This window comes from Bactrocera neohumeralis, chromosome 3 (genome assembly GCF_024586455.1).
Source record: "Bactrocera neohumeralis isolate Rockhampton chromosome 3, APGP_CSIRO_Bneo_wtdbg2-racon-allhic-juicebox.fasta_v2, whole genome shotgun sequence".
In the NCBI taxonomy this organism is placed as follows: domain Eukaryota; kingdom Metazoa; phylum Arthropoda; class Insecta; order Diptera; family Tephritidae; genus Bactrocera; species Bactrocera neohumeralis.
The window spans coordinates 48,848,343-48,855,858 of record NC_065920.1 but is presented as its reverse complement, the minus strand read 5'-3'; positions in this window follow the sequence as shown (position 1 = coordinate 48,855,858).

The following is a 7,516-nucleotide window of genomic DNA, read 5'->3' as shown; positions in this document are numbered from 1 at the left end:
GTTTGTCATTTTAATTGTTGAAATAACATCGAGGCATTGTGCATGGATAAGGTACAAAAGCACATCAGATCACTTGTGGCTTCCATCAAGGAGGCATCCCATCGCCCTTGCTTTGGGTCACTTTGTTCAATGAACTAATATTTTTATTCGATAGGGAGAGAAGGACCTCTTCGAGCCGTTCAATACCAAACGAGGTTTCAGACAAGGCGACTCCCTATCGTGCGACTTCTTCAATCTGCTGCTAGAGAAAATTATTCGAGCTGCAGAACTTAATCGAGCAGGTACAATCTTTTATAAGAGTACAGCTGCTGGCGTATGCCGATGATATTGCAATGCACCCGGTTGCAATGCAACTCTAGATTCGACTGACAAAGTCAGTTCTTCCCGCGATTTGGGTTTTAACCACAGCCACCACGAATCTCCACAAAGGGCCAAACCCAATGAGCAGACTGGAGCGAATCCAGGGGCTACTGTTCCCCGTGGTACCAGGTTAAAGTCTTTGGTATTGAAAAACCAGTTGAGCTTCCATACAGCCCTGGACTGGTGGCCAGGATCTTAGTCGCCTCTTACGACAGGCATGCCTTACCGCGGGTATATTCGGTTTCCCCTCAAACCCGGAGGGGTCCCCCCGTACCCGCAGGGGAAACGTCACTGTTGACAGTCATAACTTTAAAGTTGTAGATAATTTCGTCTATCTCGGAACCAGTATTAACACCACCAACAATGTCAGCCTGGAAATCCAACGCAGGATTGCTCTTGCCAACAGATGCTACTTCGGACTGAGTAGGCAATTGAAAAGTAAAGTCCTTCTCTCGACGAACAAAAGCCAAACTCTATAAGTTGCTCATAATTCCCGTCCTGCTATATGATGCAGAGGCTTGGACGATGACAGCAACCGATGAGTCGACGTTACGAGTTTTCGAGAGAAAGGTTCTGCGAAAGATTTATGGTCCTTTGCGCATTGGCCACGGCGAATATCGCATTCGATGGAACGATGAGCTGTACGAGATATACGACGACATTGACATAGTTCAGCGAATTAAAAGACAGCGGCTACGCTGGATAGGTCATCTTGTCCGGATGGACGAAAAGACTCCAGCTCTGAAAGTATTCGACGCAGTACCCGCCGGGGTAAGCAGAGGAAGAGGAAGACCTCCACTCCGTTGGAAGGACCAAGTGGAGAAGGACCTGGCTTCGCTTGGAATATCCAATTGGCGCCACGTAGCGAAAAGAAGAAACGACTGGCGCGCTGTTGTTAACTCGGCTTTAATCGCGTAAGCGGTGTCTACGCCAATTAAGAAGAAGAAGAGGGGAGAAGTCCACGTAGGCGTTGTGATCGCTATTTGGAAACATGGATCCCACGGCCTTTATCCTGCGTCTGCAGACTGCTATGCAGTCAATTAGTAGGTGTTCTGTAGTTTCAGGTTCCCTGCTGTAGAACCGCCAATTCGCGCACGAAGCTAGGCCCGTGTTATGTAAGTACATCTCTAGCTTGCAGTGGACAGTGTTGATTATTACGTTCTCTGCATTCCCGCACTAGTAACGATTTGATTTCATAGGCAGAGATTGCTTTACATAAGTGCCGCTTGACTATCACTAAGTATGGTTATACGTTCGTTGCGATAGTTGCGTTGGAGGTTTATCTCTACGCACCGATATATGGCAAAGACTTCCGCTTGAAAAATGGTTGCAAAACTTCCCATGGGTATGGATAGTTTTGTGCGTAGTCCTGCGACTCCTGCATCAATTTCCTTCGACGTTTTCGAGCAGACCGTGTGTCACTTGATTGTAGCATGAAGTGGAATGATTCAATTCAGCCTTGCTGCTAAAGTTAACATTGACCTCCTTGGATTGTAGCCCCAGGATTTGCTAGCTAGTCGATTGTACACCATTAGTGCTTAAGACGCTTTGACCATATGTATGTATAACCGATTTTCGAGATTAAATTTAATTCAACTATACTTTTAATACATTATTTGCACCCCTCTCTTGATGCACCGATTATAACTTTTAAAACTTACCGATCCGAACAGGGTTAGATAGCAAAAAAAAAAGTTTTTGGCCGAATAAAATCCGGATAAATTCCGATAACGGTGAACTAAGCCCTAGACGTCATTTGTGCCCTTAAAGTCTTTCCAAAATAAGCAATCCACTTACGAAGAGTTATTCCGAATAACTGAGCAGAAGTATAACTATCGTTCAGAGTATTATCGCTTCTTTTTCCAAACTGCAAATCTTCACATTAATTAAATTCAAGCAAAGACTTTTATCGGTTGTTTAATTTGCCGATCAATAGCTCTGAGGGCTCCAGCAGAGGCAGAAGTATATTTCAAGAAGTAAGGGCTGTTTCCACAACTCAATTCAGTAGTTAGAAGCTTTAAATAATACAAAGATCAAATAGGCCTCGTGTTTCTCCGTTTGTCTGTATATACGAGACCAAGTTTTTGAGATATCGAATCGCAATTTTGCAAACGTGATTTTCTGTGTAAGAAGCAGCACATTTGTCGAACGCGTCTATATCGAACACCACACTCTAATACAAGCATACACCATCCACGCAGATAACACATATCTATCCATACAGGAATACCCAACGTCATTATTAACCCACTATTTTCCCAAGCATATACAAATTGTTTGAGGGAAGGGGTTTTTCCCCATGCTGGAAATGTCAACGGCTCCCTCTTCTTCTCAGAGGCTGACAAGTCTTCGGAAAAACCTCATGGCATTGTTCTTTCGGCATGCTTGTTACGGGTGGAAAGGTTCTGGAAATTATTAAAAATTGAAAAATACAATAAATACAAAAATACTGTGGTTTGATTTCTGAAAAGGGATATGCTCCAAGAATGCTATAAATGCCGTCACAAATATAGCCAAAAAAGCATTGGAAGGAAGTAGTTCGATGTGGCGATAAACAATACTGCGTTGTCATTAATGATCCCAATGCACGGTGCGAATGTCCTTCTTCTTAAAAAAGCGGACAATCCAGTAGAGGTACTATTTTCAATGGCCTTTTTTTGACAGATTACGCGTGAGTCCTCTCAAGATGTTATGTTATTTTTGTTCAAATCGTTCAACTTTATTACGAAAATTCACGTTCTATAAAATATGTGTTTCGTGCGCTTTACTCAACTTATGGTCAATATACTATTCGCAACACCATCAGCCATCTTGAGACCCAGCATTCGTTATTTGATATTATTTGACCGAATAGACCACGTCCAGCACGCAGTGAAGAAATATAGCAACCGTAGCTGTACACGAAGACCGTGAATAGTCGATTCGGTGCCGTTTGCAACGACTCGGGCGACGTAGGTAACGACTTGGCTTTACGTCGAGATCTTAAATTGAAGCATACAAAATACAGCTTGTGCAATACCTGAAGCCGCTCAACCTTCACATGCAACATTGCTTCGATCTAAGGGCTCTTGAAAACTTGCAAGCACATCCGACGTTCTCGAGGCAAATTTTTTTTCAGCGATGAGTCCCATTTCTGGCTTGATGGGGTGAGAGCAACCTGAAGAAATTTAAGAGCTGCCATTTCATTCAGATAAGTATTTCATATACATAAAATGTTACCAGTGAGAACATAACCGTCAATGGCGACCATTATCGTGCCATGATAACCGACTATTTCATGCCTGAAATTGAAGCCCGTGATCTCGGCGACATTTGGTTTCAACAAGACGACTTCACTTCCCACACACCACATCAATAAATGGATTTCCTGAGAGAACACTTCGGTGAGCAGATAATTTCACGTTTCGGGTCGGTCGATTTGCCAACAAGAACATGTGATATAACACTGTTAGACTTTTCCTGTGGAGATATGTAAAATCTAAGGTCTATGCGGATAATCCCGCTTCGATTCAGGCACATCACGCGTGTCATTCGCCAGTTACCAGTCGAAATGCTCGAACAAGTCATCGCAAATGGGACTTAAGGTTTTGTAACTTGGGTTCAAAAAATCGAAAAAATGTTTTCTGCTTAATTAGAAAGTCTTGAGAATATACTGTGAAAATTTCAGACAGAAATTCGAAATATTTCGGGAGTTATAACGAGTTTCCTAGAGCGCCTCGGAGTCCTCTCTCTCGGAGTTGTTGAACTTTAAACGCGTTTTTCTCAAAACATTGTTTTTCTGGTCGGCCCGGGTTCTAACTTTTTTTCTACTGAACCGATTGCTTTCAAATTTTAACAGGCTGTTCTACACACTTATAGTTCTCGTTGGTCAATTCTGAGTGGTACACCACCATTTGTTTGCCTGAAGTCTTCGGAGAAATTCGAAAAACGAACAAGAGAAGACGAATCATTGTGCACCATGACAATGCGAGCTCTCACACATCGGCTCAAACCAACGCCTTTTTGACCGGCCAAAACGTCGAATTGATGGGTCATCCGCCGTACAGCCCTGACTTGGCACCCAATGACTTCTTTTTATTCCCACACATCAAAAAAATAATGCGTGGTCAACGATTTTCGTCGCCAGAAGATGCTGTTGAAGCATTCAAAAACCATGTTTTGGAGGTGTCTCAATCGGAGTGGAAAAAGTGCTTCGAAAATTGGTTTGAGCGCATGCAAAAGTGTATAAGTCTTGATGGAGAATATTTTGAAAAACAATAAAACCATTTTCGTTGATAAATATTCCTATTTTCATGATTAGGCCAGAAATATATATAGCAGCCCTCGTACTAACGAGAATTTTTTTACCACTAACTTTTTATTTTACAACCCTTTCTTTGCTAAAATAAAAGGACTCTTTTTCAAAGTCCGCCATTTTATTATTTACCCTTGAAATTTAACTTCAGTAGTTCCGACCAGAATGACATGTCTATTGAATAAGAATAAACCAGAATATTTGATTTCAGATAACATCAAGAGTCAAAATCACCCGGGCCACCTACGTGCATTTTTATTGAGGTTCCAACTTCGAGTGACAATAGTAATAATAGAATAAAGTATTAAATTTTTTCAAATAAATTTTTTTTATATTTTCAATATGTAAATAAAAACACTCTAAATATTCAAGATAATTCATTTATATTTTCCTACAAAAAACCACACTCTAAATAAGTCATTCAAATAGGCATAAGTTACCAGCCTACTACCTTAACGGATGGACTATATGAGACGTAGCAGCGTCCAATATTTAAAAGAGATAATCTTCAAAAAAAAAAAAAAAATAAATGTCAAAGCTTGTTCTTTCGAATGATAATAAACATTCCCTATTAAATTTGAAGTTTTTGTGTTTTTTCTTTAAAAAAGTAAGAAACCTCTTAATGGATCACCCTACAGGTAGCTTCGGTGCAGCGAAAGTTAATGTTTTTTCTTGTTTCAATTCCGAAAGAAAAGATGATTTTCTATACGTTTTGTTTTCTATCTGCTTTAGATATTTTATTTTATTGATTGAAGTAAATTAACATCAAAAAGATTAAAATACAATGCAATACATACAATACCGTACAGTAATCGAATAGTAGATAATAAACTACAGTGTGTCTGTTATGTAAGTGTACAATTGTCACATTTGATTCTTTTTCGGTATTCACTTATTAATATTTGAAAATACATTCTTCTAAATTTAACTAAAAATCATTACAGAGAATAAGGTATGCTTGCTTTTTAATTGTTAAATTATAATTCTCCACATTACATACATATGTATGTACATACATATGTATATTTAAACCCATATCCATTAATTTCGCACTTTACCACAGCAGTATAATATGTAAGTTATAAATTTATTAGCGATATATTTATTTTATTTATTAACTAAAATCTAATCATCATATCCACGCGCTTATAGAATTTTCAGATTTTAAGGATATTGCTAAATATGTTTGATATAAATTTTAGAAGGGCACATTTAAGTGATTCATTGTCCTATTGTTGTAATTTGTATATATGTACACATGTGTCTAATTGTTTAATATTAAATTTTTCAATTCTTCATACGTACATACATACGTCGATCAGTAAGCATGCGACTATTTATTATTTTTTTTTTATATTTTTATAGTAATCGAAAGGGTATTAGTATGTTTTTAAGAAAATAACGAACTGAACTGAATAAATTTTAAACAGCTGCAACGCAGAATATTTTGAGGTTAAGTTAGGCGGACATATTCACTATAACTATTTTTTCTAGAAATTGTTGTTATATTGTGAACTTGTAAATAACTGCTTTTTGGTTGGGTAAACACATCAAACCGTTACTCTCTTATAAAAAAAAATTGATCTTCGGTGCAAGCAAAATCAGCAGTAGCTTCGCAAGAAATTCTATTCTAATTCTATTTCATAGACGACTTTTGCAACTGAAGTAAAAAGAATTATTCTTCTACTCTTATTTGTGCTACGAAATTAACTGAAAAAATTGCGGATTCCATTAGCTTTCAGACTCAGATTGACTGATCGATTTTGAAACACAAATTCATGTCAGAAATATCTGCACTCGGTTGAGGAACAGGCTCCGAGTGCCAGTGACCAACCAAATAACCGATATTTGAAAGTTTTTTTTTTATAAATTTGGAGTTTTTGAATATGAATTCGAAATTCACGTAGTGTTAATCATGTACTAAAATATTGAACAGAATATGGCAGTCTTGCTATTGTGTCTAATAAATTGCTATGAATTGTAGACATTGTATTGGCACGCAATGTTAACACTTCGATTCTTTACGGACTAAGCAGTACTTTGTATATAGTAAAGAGTTTATATAGAAAAAAGAGAGATTAATGAAAGATTGCCACTTGTAGGTAACCTAACTTCTGCATAAGCTTGTCTCTTGTACTCCATTTCTTAGATAGAGAAAAAAGAATTAAACATCAAAATTCGCAAAAATATACCGACAATTTGTAAGTGGCCTTGGTCAAAGCCTTAAGTTTTTCAGAAACATTGCTTTACCGTGCCCTTGGCGCCCGGGTCTACGTAGCTACCTACATATGTGAGATCTGGTTCTCGAGGCCTCAACTGCATTTCCCAGACCGTTAGCATATTTGTTAACCGAAAAACCACGGTCTTGCGAAACGCTACAACAATATTAACAGTAATTAACTGCACTTGACTAGCGAAAAGAAAGTGGAGACCTGTCATTATAATAAACAATGAAGTTGGATAATTGAAGAGCAAGTTAAGTAATAAATGTAATTAATGTCTAGAGAACCTAAGATGTCTTCCCTAAGCAAATAATGCAATAGTACAGCTAATATAACTTGGAACAGTTTCCCCATTTCACCAATAATAACCAAATTTAGAGACTTGCTTTTAAATTTTTTATGAGAAGATAGAAAAATCTTATTAATACAATAGAGAATTCTTCAAGCTGAAAAAAACAAAATATTCATTTTATTTCAAGTTTATACCATTTTCCACTCAAGATTTGACAAATTTTGGAATTAAATAAGTTTACACAAAATAGCTGCTATATTGTGAAATTATTATTGAATATTTACCGTTAGTGATCATCAGGGTTGCAAATTATTTAATTAAAACAAAATTTTGATTCAAATTAGCTTT